The following is a 23,354-nucleotide window of genomic DNA, read 5'->3' as shown; positions in this document are numbered from 1 at the left end:
TTAACTTGAATCCTTACCTAGTCATACAGATGGGGCACCACCATGGACACCCACTAACAGGGGCCATGGAATTACGTCCCGACCATTGAAGCGCGACCTTGAGAATCTCACATAGAGATCCCCAAGGACTTACGCACTGACACGGACCCAATAGTCATAAATCAACAATAAGAGAATACCAATCATGCTCACAATTCCATGTCAATCTCTGAAAAATAATATCTCATTTGTATCACATGTCGAATCCACACCATTGATCATCGCCACCCCATGAGTATAGGGCCTCATCTCATATCAATATCATGTCCCATAAATACCAACTCACTCATTAATTTCACATGCCGAATTTCCCCAATAACCGTCATCCATTCAAGAATTATGTCACACATACATGGTAATCCATCATATATACATATATATATATATATATATATATATATATACATATTTCTCAACATAACAAGCATACCCAAGCAATTACCACTCATCCAAGGGCAACCAAGCAACCAAACCACATACTGTCTCGCTCAGCCCTTCGCTCAGGCTGGAGGGCCTCGCTCAGGCGAGATAGTCTCGCTCAGGCAAGTCCCTCTCATCAAATATCTCTTTTTGTTATACTCTTCTAATTAATGTATCCACAGTATCGTCTAATGTGTATTGTTAGACTCATGTAATATTTTTTGTTATACTCGTCTAATAAGTATATGGAAAGACTTGTTTGATGTATATTACTCGTTTAATCAATGCATCAACAAACTCTTCTAATATGTATTGCTAGACTTGTCTAATTAGTGTATGTTCAGAACCGTCTATTGTGTATTGCAAAACTCGTCTAATTATTGAGTGGACAAACTTGTTTAATATGTATTAATAGACTTGTCTAATATGTGTATGAAAAGACTTATCTATTGTATTTTGTTAAACTCATCTTATGAGTTTATGGACAAACTAGTCTAATGTTTTTTTTATAGACTCAACTAATTAATGTATGAAGAGACTTTTCTAATGAGTATTCTTAGACTCATCTGATCAATGTATGAAATAACTCATCTAATAATTTTTTCTAAACATGTTTAATTAGGGTATTGACAAAGTTATCTAATTAGTATTTGTTCAAACTTGTCTAATATGCATTGTAAGACTCGTCCAATTAATGAATGAACAGACTCATATTGTATTAATGACTTGTCTAATTTGTGTATAAATAGGCTTATCTAATGTATATTCAGAAGGTCATCTTATCAGTGTATATTGTTGGTAAACTCGTCTAATTAGTGTTTGGACAAACTCCTCTAATGAATATTCCTAAACTCATGTAATCAATGTACAAAATGTCTCGTTTAATATTTTTTTTTTTGCTATATTGTCTATTGATTGTATGAACAAACTCGTTTAATGTGTATTGTTAGACTTGTTTAATTAGTGCATCGATAGACTCGTTTAATGTTTTTTATTATATTTTTTAATCAATGAATATAATGTCTCATCTAATGTTTTTCGCTATATTCATCTAAATAGTATATGGAAAGACTCGTCTAATATATATTGCTAAACTTGTCTAATTTTTTTGTTATACTATACTATCAGTGTATAGACAAATTGTTCTAATATGTATTGCAAAACTCGTTTAATAATTTTTGTTATATTCGTTTAATTAATGAGTGAAAAGGATCGTCTAATATTTTTTGCTATACTCGTCTAATTAATATGTAGAAAGACTCGTCTAATGTATATTACTAGATTTATCTAATTTATTTCTATACTCATCTAATTAGTGTATGGAGAGAATTAACCAATGTGTATTGTTAAACTCGTCTAATTTATTTCTATACTCATCTAGTGTATGTTTCTAGACTCATTTAATCATTGTATGTTTTCATACTCATTTAATGACAATATAAATACGTTAGTGGTATATTTTAATACAATTAGTTGTTTAGCTTTTATCTTTTGTTTTAGTGTTACTAAAATTAGGGTTAAGTTTATTTTTAGTTTCAAAACTTCGACGCAAATTTGGAATTCATCTATGCTTGAAACTTTTATATGTTTGTGTCCTCAAACTTTAAACATGAATGGAAATAGTCATTTTCACCAAATTACGTCAACTATTTTTGGCATATTAAACATGTTTCATGTTAGCATTTAAATTGTTTACACCATTTGACACATACTCAATTCAATATTATAATATTAAGAAACATGTTTTTTTTTTTATTACAAAAATATCTTTTAAACTTTTGAAATTAACTATTAAGTAAAATAAAAATAATAATATTAAGTAGTGTAACGTTTTTGTTACAAATATATATTTTAACCTTTGAAATGAATTGTTAAATGCAATATTTTAATTTACTCTCTAATAAATATAACTATTTAAAACCTTATACGAAATTTTATGTACATATCATTAATGCTATTTTTTATTAGGTAAAATTAATTTAATTTTTACATACTATAAAGAAAAAGAATATTTAATATTAAGAATTTTTATATTATTATTTAATATGAAAATGATAAATATAATTTTTTATTGATAATTTTTTTATGAAAAAATTATTTCATCATAGTTATTTTAATACTTTATTATCAATATTATTTTTTAAATATTATTATCTTGAGAAATAAAAGTAAAATCTAATTTTATAAATTTAGTTTTATAAAGGACTAATTAATTAGACATCACAGAAGGAAAAAATAATATAAAAATTTTACAAATTTAAATATAAGTCATTCTGTAATATAATAAATATATTAAAAAGACGTTTAATAATCGTTAAAACGTGTGTAAGAACACATGTTAAAGAAACTAATTATTTATGACTAAAATGTATCTAAAGACGGAGATTAAAAAAAATATTTATTTTTTATTTTAAAAATTAACTAATTTTTTAAAATAAAATTTAAGGATTGTTTAAGTTAATTAAGAAAAAAAAATTCATATGAGAGAGAATTTTTTGTATGGTAGTATAAATAATCTGTATTGTTAATAATGATATATTATTTAAATATTTTATTTTAAGAAATAAAAATAAAATAATCTTTGTCAATTTAATTTTATTAAATGATCTAGTAATTAGAAATAAAAAAAGGATAACATTAAAAATGAAAAAATAATATAAAAAATAATTAATACTTTAACATAAGTTATTCGTTAGTAAATTATTAGATACTCAAGTACTTAGAAATTACAAAGGATAAAATTAACAATTAAAATAAATAATATAGAACAACAAAATTTATATTTTAGTGATAAGTTATTCTTTAATGATAAATATATTGAAAATGCATGATAACTTTTTTAGGAATGATTAAAATGTGTCTAAAGGCATACATTAAAGAAATAATTATTTATTTATTTTAAAAATCAATAAATTTTTAAAATAATATTTAGGAATGTATATCATGAATTAAATTGTTTAACAAAATAATTCCAATTTTATACATAATTAACATTTTGGATATTGATATAAAACTTTTAAATTTGAGAAAAAAATAGTTCTATTTAAGAGCTCAAATAATAATTTAAATTTGAGAAAGTAACAGTTCTATTTAGAATAAAAGTAATAATTAATTAGATATTAAATGATAGAGTTGGATAAAATTAAAAATGATAATAATAGTATAAAATGACCAAAATTAATTGAAAGTTTTAAAAGGATAAAATTAATAATAAAATAATAGTATAGGCAAATTAGTTTAAAAATAAAATACAAAGATAAAAAAGTAAATAAATTCTATACACATATGGCATAAAAATAAACATTTAATAATTTAAACATAAGAACATTCTTTAACACAATAAATATATTGAAAATATACTAGAAAAGAACTTCTAATAAACGCGTTTAAGGATACACATTAAAATAACTATTTACTTATGGTTAAAATATATCTAAGGACATAGATTAAAAGTACTAATTATTTTTTTATTTTAAAAATCAACTCATTTTCAAAATAATTTTAGCAATAATTTAAGTTGATTAAGAAAAAAAGTTCATATCGGAGAGAATTTTTTATATGGCAGTATAAATAATTTGTATGGTTAATATATATATATATATATATATATATATATATATAATATTTTTAAATAATATTATTTTAAGATATAAAAATAAATTATTTTTTCTAAATTTAATTTTACTAATTGATCTAGTAATTAAAAATCATAAAAGAATAAAATAAAAAATAAAAAATAAAAATAATATAGAAAATAATTAATACTATAATATAAGTTATTCTTTAACAAATTATTAAATGATTAAGTAATCTAAAATCATAAAATTAAGAATGAAAAAAATAGTATAGAACAACGAAATTTATATTTTAGCCATAAGTTATTTTTTAATAATAAATATGTTGATAATACATCATTATTTGTTGTAATGATGATTAAAATGTGTCCAAGGGCACAAATTAAAGAAAAAATTATTTATTTATCATATCTTAAAAATCAGTAAATTTTTAAATAATTTTAAGGAACGCATATCATGGATTAAATTAATTAATAAAATAATTCCAACTTTATACATAATTAACATTTTGAAAATTGATATAAAACTTTTAAATTTGAGAAAATAATAGTTCTATTTAAGAGCTAAAATAATAATTTTAAATTTGACAAAGTAATAGTTCTATTTAAGATCAAAAGTAATCATTTATTATATATTAAACGATAGAGTTGGATAAAACTAGAAATGAAAGCAATAATATAAAATTAACAATTAATAAGAATAAAAAAAATAGTATAGTCAAATTATTTTATAAATAAAATAAATAGATTAAAAAGAAAAATAAATTCTATGCACACCTAGCAGGAAAATAATATAAAGAAATAAAATCAAGAAATTAAATAATTGCATAAAAATTTAAATAATTTCTATGCACATGTTACACCAAAATAAATATAAATAAAAAAGAAATTATAAATGTCAAATGACTAAAAAAATTCATTTTTATGACATTTGTTAACAAAATAAAATGGATAATAAACTAAATTTTTTATTAAGTTCTTTTCATATTATTATAATATTTTAATTATAAGTTATTCTTTGGTGTTAGATATATTGAAAATACATCATAATTTTTTAGTGATGATTAAAATGTGTCCAATATCACACATTAAATAAATATTTATTTATTTATTTTAAAAATTAACAAATTTTTAAAATAATTTTTAGGAATGCATATCATGGATTAAATTTAGCAAAATAATTCCAACTTTACACATAGGTGACATTTTGGATATTGATATAAAACTTTTAAATTTGAGAAAGAAATTGTTCTATTTAAGAGCTAAAATAATAATTTTAAATTTGAGAAAGTAATAGTTCTATTTAGGATCAAAAGTAATAATTTATTAGATATTAAATTATAGAGTTGGATAAAATTAAAAATGAGAATAATAGTATAAAAATAGTATAAAATGATCAATTAATTAGAAGTCATGAAAGAATAAAGTTAAGAATAAAAAAAAATTGTATAGACAAATTAGTTTAAAAAAATAGATAAAAAAGTAAAATAAATTCTATGCAGATTTGACAACATGAAAACAAATATAAATAAAGATAACTAAGAAATTAAATATTTGCATAAAAATGTAAAATAATTTCTGTGCACATGTGACATTAAAAGAAATATAAATGAAAAAAAATTATAAATATCAATTGACTAAAAAATTAACTTTTGTGATATTTGAAAATAAAATAAAATGGATAATAAAGTAAATTTTTTGGTAACTTCTTTTTATATTATTATAATATTTTAATTATAAGTTATTCTTTAACAATAACTATATTGAAAATGCATCATAATTTTTGTAGTGGTGATTAAAATGTGTCCAAGGGAACACATTAGAGGAATAATTATTTATTTATTTTAAAAATAAAAGAAATCTAAAATAATTTTTAGGAATGTATATCATAGATTAAATTGATTTACAAAATCATTCCAACTTTACACATAATTGATATTTTATATATTGATATAAAACTTTTAAATTTGAGAAATGAATAATTCTATTTAAGAGCTAAAATAATAATTTTAAATTTGAGAAAATAATACTTCTATTTAGGATCCAAAGTACTAATTTATTATATATTAAATGATATAAAACTTTTAAATTTGAGAAATGAATAGTTCTATTTAAGAGCTAAAATAATAATTTTAAATTTGAGAAAATAATACTTCTATTTAGGATCCAAAGTAATAATTTATTATATATTAAATGATATAAAACTTTTAAATTTGAGAAATGAATAGTTCTATTTAAGAGCTAAAATAATAATTTTAAATTTGAGAAAATAATACTTCTATTTAGGATCCAAAGTAATAATTTATTATATATTAAATTATTAAGTTGGATAAAATTAAAAAAATGAAAATAACACTATAAAAATAGTATAAAATACCAATTAATTAGAAAATATAAAAGGATAACGTTGAGAATAAAAAAATAGTATAGGTAAATTAGTTTAAAAATAAAATAAAAAAATAAAAAAGTAAATTTAATTCTATACACATATGACAAGAAAACTAAATATAAATAAATAAAATTAAGAAATTAAATAATCGCATAAAAAGATAAAATAACTTTCGTACACACGTGACAACAAAATAAATATAAGTAAAAAGGAAATAAAAAATGTCAAATAATTAAAAAACTAACTTTTGTGAAAATTCTCAACAAAATAAAATAGATAATGAAATAAATTTCCTAATAACTTCTTTTTATATTATAAAATAATATTATTATATAATAGATTATAATAGATAATAAATTCATTTATAGCAAAACTTTTATTCCATTTATTTGAATTATAATATTGTAATATAATAGATTTCATTTATAGCAAAATTTTCATTTCATTTATTTGAATTTTAACTAATTCATTCTATCATTATTAATTATTGATTTAAGATTATAAAAAAAATTATTCTGTAAATTTAAATTCAATATTTACAAAACTAAAACATAATAATAATAATAATGATTTTAATTATACAAATTAATTTTTTTAACTTTTATTTAATTTTAATTTTAAAAATATTTATCTCAATTTTTGTTTATAGTATTAGACTTTTATCTCTATTGATTATTGATATTTTATTATTTTTAAATTTTTTTTGTTAATTAATTAATTTATTCATTTAGATTTTATTTTCAAAAATAATTTTAGTAATAAAAATATTTATTTCAAATTCTCTTTTTTTTAGTATGAGATTATTATTATTATTATTATTATTATTAAATAATATTTTTATAATATAAATTTGTATTATCAATTAATGGTTTACTATTAAGTTATTTAAGAATATTAATGATTACATTTATGAATTGGAAAATAACTTTATTTTCTATATAAATGTTGACATCATTATTTAATATATTCATATATATTAAATTTGTTATTCTATTTATTTAAATTTAATATTTTCAAAATTAAAATATTAATGATTAATAATAATTGAATTTTGATAGTAAGAGTAATGTGAGATTGAGCCAATTGAGACCCTTAGAAAGTTTATCCTAATTGCCTCTCTTTTTCTCAAAAATCCTAATTCACTATTTCTCTTCTCAAGGTACCGTAAAAGGAAGTCTCTCGCTATTTGAACCAGAACCTCATCTCCTGCGTATAAAATTAGTGTATAAAATTCTAATAATGTATATCTTCACTTATCCAAATATCCATATATCATTAAAAAAATATCCTTTAAAAAATATCCCTACATTAAATACCAAATAATTCGTATGTAACTTTATTTTACATATGGATATTGATTTGTAGATAATATCCTTTTGTAAATTTTGGTTTCTCTACTAACTTAAATTTGTATGTTATTATCAGTGGGTAATTTTAATTTTTCTATAATGAATTATTTAGTCTGATTTAGTATGTAAGTGAAAAAATTATGTTGACTTGAGCTAATCTTAAAAGAGACGAATGACTAGTTTAGATCAATTTAAAAAGTTTAAGAGTATTAAAAATAATTTCTAAATTTTAAAAAATAAAATAAAATTTAAAATTTGTAAATAAATTTAATTTAAATGTTTAGGTATTATAATGTGATATACACAAATTCTAATATGTGCAAGAATTTTAATAACAAAATATAAGTTTCAACTAGGATTGAGCATTAAGTGGTTTGGTTGGATACGAGTCCAATATTATCAATCCACTACAATTCGAGTTTTACATTTAAAATTCATATTTGATTGTTTAGCTTATGAGTTGTAGATCTAGAATTACATGTAAAACAAATTTGCATTAAATTGTATCAGCTATCAAACTCTTGAATATGACTGAAAGCAGAACTCGTAAATAGATTAGTTACTTAAATAATAGATTAGTTGAGAGCACTGCACTGATGCAGTGAAAATACACTCACGATAATCTATTAGGTAAATTCCTAATCTATTAATAACTGCAGCAAAACTTTATATAAAACTAGTTTCTAAAATCAGTTTTGAGACAGAGAGAAAAATAACTGAATTATTGAGAAATGAATTGAGAGACTTCTTTTCTGAGATCAAGATTCACAAATTTCTTGTGCTTGCTTGGGAGATCATTCAATTGGACATTCAAGAAGATTGTTGTTGGATTCAACCTTTGTGGGTCAATCTTGGATCTAGGATCAAGTGATAAATCTACACATCCACTAGGTGTATTCGTTCCTTGTTTCTTTTCTATTGTATTTATGTTTACAGTTGATTTACTATGTGAAGTGAAGGTCTAGGTGCAATTGTGTGGATGCATTGCATCTAGGGGGAGTTCTTGATTTGTAGATCAATCTCCTTAGTCTTTAGGGTCTTGAATTATATAGATACTCTTGTAATTTTTGTATCTCTATTGTTTTAGTGGAATCCTCCTAAGTGAGTTGCTTAGAAGAAGACTAGACGTAGATTCATCTTGAATCGAACGGATATAAATTGTTGTGTTCTTTGTTTCTCTTATCTTTTATGCCTTTCTCAATTGCTTTAATCAGTCCATTAACACAGAACTGTAAAACTAGTTATTTGGGGTACAAAGATTAAAGAAACCTTCAAGATTCATCTAAAGTCAGTAAAAGATTCAATAACCAATTCACCCCTGGTCTTGGTTGGGTTATGTTAGACAAATCTGCTTTTAACAGTTATCTTGAGGAATGACATTGTGTATGGTAGGAGAAAAGGTAGGGACAAGATGATAAAACAATAATTATAGATGTTAGTTGCAACTTAAAAACGCTAAGGTTAATAATAAAACTTTTACTTTTATATTTAAAATTTCATATCGAGTTTGGTATCTGCACATTTTTTATTCAAATTTTATATTTAACCATTTTAATCCATTTTGACTCGAAGTTTTCAGTCTAATACAACCTGACTTGAAGTAATTTGAAGTAAACTAATTACACACTGATTTTCTTTTTCGAATATTGCAGATTTAGGCAAGTAACCTTTTTTTCTCATACCTAATTTCAACTTTTAAAATTATAATTATTAATTTAAAATGTGGTTCATCCATAAAATCTATTCTCAACTTAACCATTGCATATTCAAAAAGAAAGTTAAAAATTGACCTGTTATTTTTCAATATAGCTTAATCTAGTTTATAAACTAATTGAATTGATCCATCAAATTAGGCTTAATTTATCAGTTCTCTTTACTTTGGTATCTTAACTTTTTCCTAAATCCCTATTATCAACCTTCGATTTAGCTTCTCAAACAAATCAGCGCCCATGGCCTAATGGATAAGGCGCTTGACTTCTAATCAAGCGATTGTGGGTTCGAGTCCCACTGGGCGTGCTTTTGAATTTTACATTTCCTTTTTGTAATTTTATATTCCATAAAAATATTCATTTAAGTAAATTATATAAAAAAAAAATTTCAAATTGAATATTAAATGAAAATTACATCTAATAATGTTTACTTTTATAATTTTTTTATTACCGCATAATTTCAAAACAATACATAATAAATAATATATTTAATAACCTTATTTTCATATAATAAAAACACAAAAAAATTAGTAATATATATATAACAATATATAAAGGGATTCTCTTTTTGTGTCCACATTTTAAAATACCGATTTTACCCTTTAAATATAATAATTTATTAAATTTTTAAAAATTGACCGTTACTTTTACGGTCTTTTTCTAAAATCGGCTATCTCTCATTCTTTCCTTTTTTCTTTATTTATCAATGATTATTCTGTCATCTGTTCTAATATATTTCACTTTATTTTTAATAAATATAATTTTAGTTTATATATTAACTTATTAACATTATAATATTATCACCTACTGATATAATATTACGCATATTTAAAAAATCATACACACAGCGCTATCGCGCCTGTGTTTATGCTACTATATATATAAGACAAAATAATAAAAAGTGTGATGATCTGAAAATTTTATGTTTGTTAAATTTAACCTATGATTGAAGGTTTTTTTTATTCTAACACTTTTTTGTTTTTTGTTGAAGACTTAACTGTTGTGGAATGATGTTTTGGTTTTATTTTTGTTGATGGTTTTTGAGTTTTTCTTTTCCACGTTACAAGTGTTTCTTTTTATCTTAATACAATAGAGTATTTTTAGTATTTTGAATTCACTTTCTTGTTTTCAATTATTTTAATAGATTGAAATGTTTTAATATGTTAAAATGTTGTTAAATTTGTTAGAATTACAAAAAGATAATTAATAAATTAAAATTACACATTAATAGATAAAAATAAGTTAAGCTAAAGTTGTGAATCTCACTTTCTTTTATTTATTTTAAAATGAATTTATAATTGATTAAAATCACTTAAATCTCGAATATTTTAGTTGTCTTTGTTTTGACGATTAAAACATTGTATTAAAATCACTTAAAGGTTAAACTTTAACATATTATGTTAGTGTAAAATTTAATAGTCCTATGACTTTATAGTATAAAAGTATAAAACATGATGAAGTTGTATCCAATAGACGTTTTATAGAAAAAAAAACATATTATGCAAGGGCTTCTCCTAATAGAGAACAAAACACTAAACAATTTTTTTCACTTCGTCTAATAAGCGTTGATAAGTAAAAACAAACTTTAAACTAATGTAAACATAACAAAATATTATTGAAGCTTAATTTTGTGTTGCAAAACTGTCTTCATAATCTATTCTTAAGAAGATTTGCATCAAAGACAATTGCATTCAAAGATCTTTTCGAAATTGAATTAAAGTTGTTTTGTATGCTAACTAACTTGACATAAAAATATTTCAATAATATTCTAAATATCTGCCTAGTAGAGTGTACATATTTAGTATGATTTGTGGTAAGAAGCTTACAACCTATGGAGATAAGTACTACCGGCTATTAAGGATGTTGTGTGAAGAACAAAAGAATAATTAATGTTGTCTGAAGTAATTTAATGCTTTTTAACAATCAAGCTCAATAAACTATAAAAGAAAAAAATATTCAAAATAAGCTCAAAGCTATTTAATGGCCAAAAGAGATACCGCAATGACTACTTTATTCAAGTGTCTATTTAAATACATTCTTCAAAGAAGAACAAAACGAGACAAATCATTATTTGTAAGTGATGACACTATGTCAAAATATTTATATGGAAAAAAAGCATTCTATGAACACAATTTGTGTTCAACATTTAGCAAACTAGTAAAGAGTGTTTAACCTTGTAAACGTTGAAAGACACAATCCCTCTTTAATGAGTGAAACCTTTGGTTTGTTGATCACAAAGAAATTTCTTTATCTTGATTTAAAAGTGACTTGTTTTTTAAAGAATATTCATGTTAAGTTTTAAGTGGTTTTTTCTATTTGAATAATATTCGAATTTTTTAGTCAGAAGTGGTTAAGTTTGAAAGAATACTTGGTCTGTTAGCTAGTAGTAGCTACGTTATGAAACAATACTTGCAGGGGTTAATCAGGACTTGCTTCGACTTGAAAGAATACTTGTTTGTACTTCATAGAATACTTGTTTGTACTTCATAGCAGTAGTTTATATAGTGAAACTTGACTAGTTGACGCTATCGGAAAAATTGGTATAAAAATATTGAGTAATATTTCCTTTTCTAATATTATGTTGCATGTTATTTTGTTTGCATTACACAATGAAGAAAAGTATTTGTGAAAAAGAATTTTGAAAACTCACTAATAAACTGTGTCATGCAAACCATTGTTTGACTACCTAGTATTAGATAATATGCTACAAAAATGTTTTAAAAAGATTTTTAAACACAATTCAATTTTATTGTGTTTCTCATTTTTTGTAAACATTAAAATTATGACCCTTGATTTTCAAGATATCATATCTTTCTCTATTCTCTCTGCAAATACATTCATTCATACCATCTTTTTACTATTAGAGATTGAGTCGAAATAATCAACATTTGTTTGAGTTTTTACTAAAAAAACTAGGAGACTGGCCCTCGTGCGTACGCACGGCTTGTATTTTTTATTTATTTTGTATATTAAGTAGTAAAATATTATGTAATGAAATATCATGAAAATTATGTTATATTGTTGTAAATGTTGTTATTAAAGTAATGAAGTAGTGAGTAGTAAATCTAAATGATGTAATAATAATTTCAGTTTTAAGTATAATAAATAAAATTGATATTAAATATAGTGCAGTTAATTAATTTTACGAAATAATTATAATAGCTTGTGACCCAAGTAGAGATGACAAATAAACTCGTTTATCGTGGGTATTGCCTGAACCCGTACCCGTTTTGACGGGAATCCCGACATTAACTGGGTATGGGTATAGATATGGGGATGTACATATTTGTCCCGTCCTCATCCTCATACCCGTCAAAATACTACGTAATATAAAAAATTTGTCTTTTTTACTCTATTATTATTATTATTATTATTATTTCATTTGAAGAACTATTTTGTTTCGCTAAAACAATTTTCGTTATTTCTAAAACATTGGTTATGTTGATATTTAAAAAGTTTTTTTTAGATCTCTAAAGTATTTTTCGTTTTATCATATCCTTGATTATATAGTTGTTTTCCTTCGTGTGATTTCATTCAATGGTCTCTCAAATTGTTTCTAAGACACACATTTGATAATTTTTTAATATTTTTATTTTCATAATGTAAAATATTATGTTGATATATTTTATATAATTACCTTTTATATTTTAACTCATTATCATCAATGGTGGATCTTGACCAAAATTATTAGGGGAGCCAAAATAATATACTTCAAATTTATATATTTAACATTATTGTTACTGATTCAATAAAAAATAAATAGATAATTTAGTATAGTTATAACTATAAAAGAAACTATACATATACGAAGAATTATCCATTATTTTTTCATATTCTTGAATTTATCAAATTATTCAATCATAACTAAATTATTCAATCCACCTGCTCCTTGAGAGCTCTGCCGCTGATTATCATACTTTGATTTTGTCACTATAATTGTATAAATAAATTTTATTTACTATAATATTGAAGTTCAAAAGATACAATATTTATGTTAAAAATTTATTATTATTAGTTTAATATTTGTTCTTTGCGTTATTTGTTATTTGGGTCAAGTGATTTATTATAACTTTTATTAGTATATAAAAAAGAGATTCATTAGAATTTAAAAAATAAAATTGAAGTAAAGATGCATTTAACATATATTTTAATCTGAATATTTGTGTTCGTTTTATATTTTTTTACAAATTAAATTTTATCAGCTACAATTCATTAATGTTTGCAAATTTAACAGAAGTTTTGGTTCTCATGAAACTTTATTTGGTTTTCTAATTTAAAATATATACAATTATAACATAATTTCTTTACAAATATTTGATATTGGAGAAACAACACTCCTCTTAATATTGAATATTTGATAATATTATGTTTCCTTTGTCATAATTTTTTATTATTTTATAATAATTAATTAATATTAAAACAGTAAGAAAGTCGGTATGGGTATGAGTACAAATATATACCCGTTACCCTGTGAGGATGAGGATGAGACAAAAGTTTGATACCCGTTGGGTTGGGTATGAGAATGATGATGAATTTTTTCTATGGGGATCAGTATGGGATAGTGAAACTTGTCTCTGCCCCGTCTTGTTGTCATCCCTATATTAAAATAATAAAATATTGAAAGTATTATGTGATGAAATATTATGAAAAATTAAGTTATATTGTTGTAAATGTTGTTATTAAAGTAATTAATAAATCTAAGTGATGCAATAATAATTTCAGTTTTAAATATAATAAATAGAATTGATATCACAGTATAATATAATTAATTAATTTTACGAAATAATTATAATAGCCTATGATCTGTGCGTGTATTTTTTATTTTAATTTTTTTAAATAATAATATATTTGTTATTATATTTATTTAACCATTAAAAATACTACTAATAATATTATATAAATTATAAATTATAAAATGTTTAAAAAATTAAAATTTTATTTAGCAAAAGTATTTAGTATAACAACGTTTTCTATAATTAAAAAGACACACTTAAAATAATAACACAATTATGAATAGTAATAATAATAATAAAAATAATAATGATAATAATAATAATAATAATAATAATAATAATAATATTTATGCTATAAATATTAATATTAATGCTAACACTAAGAATAATGTCAACTATAATAATCTATAATTATATATAAAGATATACATTAACAACAAAACAAATAAAAATGACAAGTAATTGAAATACGATCCCATAGTAAATTAATTTAAAATGTGTGTCTAACTATAATAATAATAATAATAATAATATCATTATAATAATATATCATAGTGATAAAATAATAATAATACAATAACTACATATGTAAAGAGATATACATTTGTTGTATCCTCTTTTGTTTATACAATTTTATCCTCTTAATTATTATTTGTTAAATTAAAATAATTATTCATAATAAAAATTATTTGTTCATTTTATCATTTTAATAGTTTTAGTAACTATATTTTTAATTCAAATAATTACACAGATATAAAAATAAAATGAACAACAAAATAAAGAAAAAGGTGTAAGTACTTGAGATATGATCTCGTAGTAAATAAATGTAAAATGTGTGTTTAACTATAATAATAATAATAATAATAATAATAATAATAATAATAATAATAATAATAATAATACAACTACATATATAAAGAGATAAACAACTTTGGTCTCCTTTTTTGTTTTTTCAATTTTGTCCTCTTAATTGTTATATTTTAAACTTAAATAATTATTTAAAATAAAAAAATTATTTTTCAGTTTTATTATTTCACTAATTTTAGTAACTATTTTTTTGAATTGAAATAATTATTCAAATGTAAAGATGAATAAACAACAACAAAAAATAAAAGGGTAAAGTAATTGAAACATGATTCATAGATAGTAAGTAAAAGTAAAATGTATATGTAACCATAATAATAAAAACAATAATAATAATAATAATAACTATTATAATAATTATAGTTCTAATTAATAATAGTAGTAGTAATAATAATAATGCTAGTAATATAATAATAGAAATAATTGTAGTTAATAATGATAATAATAATACTTATAATTGGTAGTAATATTGGTTATGATAATTATAGTTGATCACAGCAATTATAGTTAATAATAATAATAATAATAATAATAATAATAATAATAATAATAATAATAATTAGAGTTATAATTAATAATAATAACAATAATATAAAAATAAAATAATAAATACTATGAAAATTAGATCATATTGTTGTAAATGTTATTATTAATGAAATGAAGTGTAAATTCAGTCTTAAATATAATAAATAAAATTAATATCATAATATGGTGCAATTAATTAATTTTACAAAATAATTATAATAGTATATGACTCGTGTATATTTTTTTATTTATTTCAAATATGTTTAGAATAACAATATTATTGTTATTATATTTATTTAACCATTAAAAATAATAATAATAATATAAATTATAAATTATAAATTTTTTAAAAGATTATAAATCTATTTAGCAAAAGAATTTAGTATAATAACATTTTTTATAATTAAAAAAAAGAACTTATGCTAATAACATCACTATGAATAATAATAATAATAATAATAATAATAATAATAATAATAATAATAATAATAATAATAATAATAATAATAATAATAATAATAATAATAATAATAATAATAATGATATTAATAATCAGTGACAGATCTTAGACACAAATTTTGGAGGGGCCAAAATAATATAATTCTTTAATCATTAGATTGTTGGATCATTAGTATAATATTTTAAGAATTGGTTTCTCTAATTGAATAATTTGATCTTTAGTTTAATGTTGTAAAAAATATAATTTATCTTGTTTTCATCTTCACGAATCGCTTCACTTTTATCACTTTTGAATAATGAATTTATTCTTTTATTCTTCATCAATATACCAATTTTTTAAAATAATATTAAAAATAATTTATCATACATTACTAAAAAACTTGAGAAGTGTAAATATTAAAGGAAAAATATAATGGTTATATTTTAGGGCAGAAAGAATATACCACTTACAAGGGCGGCCCACTATCTTTAGGACAGAAAGAATTAAAAGATTTTTAAAGAGGGCCTTACAATTAACATTAATTGGTTATATTTTATAAAAGAAATAAAAAGACAAACAATTTAATTTTTATCTATTTATAAAATATATCACTTATAATTTAAAAAAAATTAAAAAAAAATCAAAATTTTCAAAATGTATATAACATTAAAAATATTCAAAAATCTTGGGGGGACCATGGCCCCTCCCAGCCCTTAAGATGCTCCGCCATTGCTAATAATAACAAACAAATGATAATAATAATAATTTTTATGTTATAAATATTAATGTCAATGCAAATACCAAGGCTAATGTTGACATACTAATAATCTATAATTATATATAAAGATATACATCAGCAACAAAACAATTAAGAAGGATAACTAATTAAAATATGATCTCATAATAAATAAAATTAAGATGTGTGTCTAACTATAATAATAATAATAATATCATTATAATAATATCTCGTAGTGATAATAATAATAATAATACCATTATAATAATATCCCATAGTGATAATAATAATAATAATAATAGTAATAATAATAATAATAATCCACTAACATTTTTTATGTCCTTTTTTGTTTTTACAATTTTATCCTCTTAATTATTATTTATTAAATTTAAATAATTATTCATAATAAAAAATTATTTGTCACTTTTATCATTCTACTAATTTTAGTAACTATTTTTTTCAATTCAAGAAATACCAAGATATAGAGATAAAATGAATAACAAAACAAATACAAAAAGGAAGTAATTGAAATATGATCCCATAGTAAATAAAAGTAAAATATGTGTCTAATTATAATAATAATAATAATAATAATAATAATAATATCACTATAATAATATCGTGTAGTGATAAAAAAAATAATACTAATACTACTACTAATAATAATAATATTAATATTAATACAATTACATATATAAAGGGATAAACATCTTTGATGTCCTTTTTATTTTATCAATTTTATCCTCTTAATTATTAAATTTTAAATTTAAATAATTATTTATAATAAAAAAATTATTTTTCAGTTTTATTATTTTACTAATTTTAGTATATTTTTTTAAAATTGAAATAATTGTTCAAATGGAAAGATAAATGAACAACAAAACAAATAAAAATGACAAGTAAAGGAAACATGATTCCTACATAGTAAGTAAAAGTAAGATATGTATCTAACAATGATAATAAAAACAATAATAATAATAATAATAATAATAATAATAATAATAATAATAATAATAATAACTATTATAATAATAATAATAATAATAATAGTAATATAATAATAGAAATAATTATAATTAATAATAATGATAATAATATTTATAGTTGATAGTAATAATGATTAATAATTATAGTTAATAATAATAACCTGTGACGGATCTTGACCAATAATTTTGGAGGAGCCAAAATAATTTATAGTAAAAAATTTTGAACTCATCAATAATTTATTCGGAATAAAAATCTCCAGTTATTCCTTTTTGAATGTAAATAATCATATTGTGTTCAAGAAATTCATCTTTCATCTTATTCCAAATTTTGTTTTGATAATCTTCGTTGTAGAAAATGAAACATTAAGAGTTAAATAAAATGAATTAGACAATCAATCAAGTAAAAGATCTTTAATTTGTTTGTTTTGGCAAAGATTGACATAATTCAATAATGGTGGACAAATCCTTCAAATTTGAATGGGTATGAACATCAACAATGACATGTTGGAGTGAAATTTTAAACTAATCATATATTTATCAATATACTTTTTTTTAAGTTTAAGACAAAAAAATTAGGATTACACATACACTAGTAAAAAAGTAATTTTTAATGGCAGTCAAGTAGTGGCGGTCATAATAAAATGACACTATACACAAAAATATAAAAAATTCTGTAAGATTTATAGTCGGTTTAAAATCGACTGTAATTTTTTATACGTATTCCAACTGCTTTCGTTTGGTGAGTAGTAGCAGGGAGGTGAAGCAGGTACATGATACATTTTCTTCTACAGTTTTTTCATACGTACTTATAAAGTTCCTCCGATTTTCATCCGCATCATCTTCTCTTCTCCTTCATAGCATTTCTCCTTGCGGAAGCCATTCTCCCGTGTACCGTGTAAGTCATCTTCTCTTTGTGGATTTACACCTTTTCATTAGTGTTATTCTCTAAGTGTAAGTAGATTTTCTCTTAAGTCGATTTCAATTTTGTTTTTCATTTGAAGTTTCAAATTTTGTAAACCCTAATTCAAACTACTTTCTGATGTGTTTTTTAATTGGTTCAAGTTGATTTTCTACAGTTCATTCATCAATCAAGTCCCTGTAATTTTTCTTATTTGCGCAAAGAGAGAAAGAGTAAGATAAAGTAATTGATTTGTTCCTTTTATAGGTATTTTTTTATTATTTGAGGAAATCTTAAATCGTTTTCTTTTCCATGTAGTTATAGTGGTTCCAGATGGATTAAAGGCATGGGTTTAATGGCCTCCTCTAAGAAAAACAACGAATGCAGTGAGAGATTAAGTGAGTCTAAAATAAGTTTCACTGCTCAATTTTGCCAAATTTGTCTTTTAATGTGAATCTTACAGAATTAATTTTCTTGGAGTTTGGTTTGTTGAATGTGAATTGATTGACTTTTAATTTAACTATATGTTATATTTACAATTCTTTCTACAATTTTCACTCTGCATGAACTGAGAGACATATAAAGACATGCAACTTTTATTGCACAATACATCTACAAAACCACTTCACTTGAAGAAAATATCCTTTATAGATTAGTTTTTCTTCTGAAATTTCACATAACAACTATAAGTTTTGCAAACTCTTGTCTGGTGCACTTGTACATTGCCAATTTTGGATGTTTATAGTACATGTGTGGAAACTATGCAGGACGTGCCCCAACTGAAAAGTTTTAAAGAGAAGAAATTGATTTGGTGAAGTATGAAGAGTTTGCCAGATTTGAAAGTGAATCAACTAAGATGGATAATGAAACGAGAGGTATAAATTTTATTTTACACTTGGATAAGAATGTGTTTTTTTATCTTGTTTTAATGTATTGACTATGCTCTCTGTTAAAACATTTGTACATATTGTAACATCTGGAAATCTTCCAAAGCACCCTGATGAAAATTGTAGCCTTGATGGTGGTACCCTTTTAGTACCCTTTCTGATATTACATCTGACAAGCTTACTAGCATAATTAGGATAGCACTATTGCCTGATTCTGACCTTAAGTACGAGGTAATCCTCTGTAGGTTCAGCTCTTGTTATCCTGTCTGGGGATGCAACATTCACAAATCCATTTTGTGGAAAGTATAAATGGGAAAAGAAAGGGTGATGGGAGTTGTTAATGGCTAGCTCACCCTTTTCACCAAAGATTAAGGAGCAGATTTTGGATTTGGTGTTTATAATGATCATCATTATAATATGGGGTACTTCCTTTATGGAATTGCGGTGCTTGCAAAGATTGATTTAGCTTGGGTAAGGAAGTACAAGCCTTAAGTCTATTCCCCTGTGACAAATTTTATGAACTTGGGAAGAAGATCATACTCTAATTACACATATTTGAGGTACTTTGATCTGTATAAACTGCACTCTTGGGCAGGAGGGTTAACTGAATTTTCAAACTTTGAATTATAATGAGAGTATTAGTTTAATTCAGATAATAGATTAAGAGGCTAAAGGCTAAGAACCCTGATATGGCTCACTAAGAAGCTTTTAGTACAACTGAAAAAAAATGTAAGGTCTAATTTCTTACTTCATTTAAAACATAATGCTTCTTTCATATCTGAAACAAATTGCTTTAGCTGATTAAAAGTAATTATTAGGAGGAGATTCTTTGGTAGGACACTGCATCTATCTTTGGTAGGACACGGTATTCTAAAAGTATGCAGAATGCATGCTAACTTTTCTTGAGTAATGCGAATGCAATTCACTTCACATGCATCTTTAAGCCTACTCACCATTATGTGAAATTTTCAGGTCAATGAATAAGATGATCAAGGTTTTCATGGAATAAAGGTCCAAAGGAACTCCATCTTTGAAAGGACAACATTTGCGTGAAGAAAGTTCAGTTTTTATGACATGACAAGAGATTTTTTGTGTGTCTTAACATTAAGGCTGCCTCTAAATCATTTTCCAAATGAAGAAAATACGCTCTTTCGTGGTAATGAAAATGAATTAAGTAGGATTAAGAGGTCACAATTTGAGACTTTGAGAAGTACTTAAATTAATAGTTTTATCTGACAACATATTGGTTCCATTAATTTGTCTCCTTGACCACAAATGTGTTTTTGTTTTTTGCTCGGGTAAATGTTGTTGAAGCGTTTTGAAAAGACCATTACTACTTTTTTTTAAAATTATTCATTTTATTAAGAAAGACCTTGTTTAACAAACTGTTGTTTATAATTTTTTAATAAAGGTAGTATATTTAAACATTTTATTATTCCTGTATAGAAGTTTTAAGGATGCTTTCCTTAACTTAACTATTGTCTTTATCCTTTGATTTTATTTGAGCCACTCAAATAAAAATTTGGAGAATATGATCGGACAATAATTGATCAAGATGAATAAAATTAAATATTTTTTTTTTAAAAAAAGTAATTATTTTCGTGGCGGCGACCAAATATTACATGAAAAATTTTAAAATTTAATTTAAAGGCGGTTAACACTGCCACTAAATATTGAGTAATTTTTAAAAATAATATTATTTTTTTGACGGTTGTAACCGCCGTTAAATACTATATAATTTTTTTTAAAAGCTAATTTAGAGGCGGTTAAAACCGACTTTAAATATTTTAGTGGCGGTTATTCCGGCGGTTATATTAAACCAACACTGTAATACTTTGTGGCGCCAAATTTTACGTCGGTTAGGTAACTGACGAAAAATAAAATAGTGGCGGTTAAAACCGCCACTAAATAACCGATTTAACTGACGTTAAAAATTATTATTTTTGTAGTGATAATGACACATCTACGTCTAACTGGCTCACAAAGACGTAATTACTAACAAAAATATATAATAATAATATTATTATTATTATATATTACAAATAAGAGTAATAACTTTACCACTAATAATGTTAATAATACTAATAGTAATAATATATAATAGTAACATATAATAATAATAACAATTATTATTATTATTATTATAATATTAATATTTGTTATAATTTACTACTATCACTATAAATAATATTTATAATAATAATATTATTAATAATTAGAAATCCTAATACTTATAAAAATATTACAAATAATAATATTATTTATAATTAATATTATATCTGAAATCATAAATAAATGAGAAAATAAAAACAAATTGATTTTTGTAGGATTTGAACCCGGGTTATTTTGTACCAGAGTTTTAAAATGACGAAAAAACTAAATTTTTTGGCATGTGTCAATAAAAGAAAATGGATATTGAAGTAATTTTGGTGGTATCTTTTTTTTTTTAATATGTAATAGATATCGCATATTATCTACAAAGTAATATGCAATTTCTTACTTTGTTCTTGTGACTCAAATATTTAGTTCAAGAAGTTTATTATATGATCACATTTGTCTTTATTCTCTATTGCATTGAATTTATGATGAATGATATTTTCTTGTATTGTTTATTTTCTTTTCTTTTCTAGTTGCAAACTTGATTAGAGTTATAAAATTAATCTTGTGATAAGGTTTCACAATGTTTTAATCTCAGGTATTGTAAGGTCAATATATTAGTTATTTAGTGTTTTTTTTTTCCTTATTTTCTGTGTTTACATAAATCAGACATATTAGTGAGTTTACTTGTGTGGCCGGGTTTAACCCGGATGAGTCGAATTCTAAATAAGTTGGATCAAAAATCAACCCGTATTAAAATTTGTAAAAAACTTTCAACCCAATCCGGCCCGAACCCATGGTAAATCGGGTTGGTCGTAAATTCCAACCCATTTTGACAGCTCTACTTTAAGTTATGTAAAATGAATTAGTATATATTTTAACCCACTCTTAATGTCAACAAAATCATAAAGACTATTAATTTCATACCAACAAGTATTATAAATAATCAGTAAATTAAAATACCCGGTTATCTAAAATTGAACTTGGAGATATGAAATCAAATTCTAAATTTTTAACACAATCTATTAAAAATCTTGATACACTAGAATAAGCTCTTATTATTTTAATTATTTTATTTTATATTTTCTGGTACAAATGTATATAATAGCATATCATATATTATTATTGGATGTAAAAATAAATTTTCGTAATTAAAAACTATTGAAACTGAAAATAATTAATTAAAAAAAACTGAAATAAAAATGTTTCAAAAATCTAATTTATCTCTGAATACTGTACATAACAATACTAAATGTGACAAGAATATTTCAAATCAGCGCCCATGGCCTAATGGATAAGGCGCTTGACTTCTAATCAAGCGATTGTGGGTTCGAGTCCCACTGGGCGTGTGTTATATTTTCTATTTTTTCTTTTATTTCTGTTTTTTTTTTATGTATACTTTTTCAATTATAATCTTACTTTTTTCTTTATGTATTGCTCTTGGGCGTGTTATATTTTTTATTTTTTCTTTCATATCTGATTTTTTTATGTATACTTTTTCAATTATAATATTACTTTTTTCTTTATGTATTGCTCCTTAAAATCAATGCATTAGTATGCAGAGAGTTTAACTAAACATCACACTGGATTGATATACAAACCCAAAATATAACATCAATATTTTTCTCATATTGTTTTTGTTTTCATTTTGTATCTTAAGTGATTGGTGAATCCCTATATTCTATTAAATAGGATTTGTGACTGGTAGC

The 23,354-nt window shown here is 22.7% G+C and overlaps 2 non-coding genes across 2 annotated transcripts; both read left to right on the top strand.

Annotated features, from left to right (window-relative positions):
- Window positions 1-9,714: 9,714 nt before the first annotated feature.
- On the top strand, window positions 9,715-9,787 carry TRNAR-UCU (transfer RNA arginine (anticodon UCU)). Its single transcript has one exon. It is a non-coding gene; the product is annotated as a tRNA-Arg (tRNA).
- A 13,134-nt stretch (window positions 9,788-22,921) lies between these two features.
- Window positions 22,922-22,994, top strand: TRNAR-UCU (transfer RNA arginine (anticodon UCU)). The gene has a single exon. It is a non-coding gene; the product is annotated as a tRNA-Arg (tRNA).
- Window positions 22,995-23,354: the final 360 nt, after the last annotated feature.

The sequence above is a fragment of the Vigna unguiculata genome, chromosome 4, assembly GCF_037176805.1.
Source record: "Vigna unguiculata cultivar grain cowpea cultivar isolate G323 ecotype 2 chromosome 4, ASM3717680v1, whole genome shotgun sequence".
Classification (NCBI taxonomy): Eukaryota; Viridiplantae; Streptophyta; class Magnoliopsida; order Fabales; family Fabaceae; genus Vigna; species Vigna unguiculata.
The sequence above is the reverse complement of the archived record's forward strand: the minus strand, read 5'-3'. Positions and strand labels throughout refer to the sequence as shown.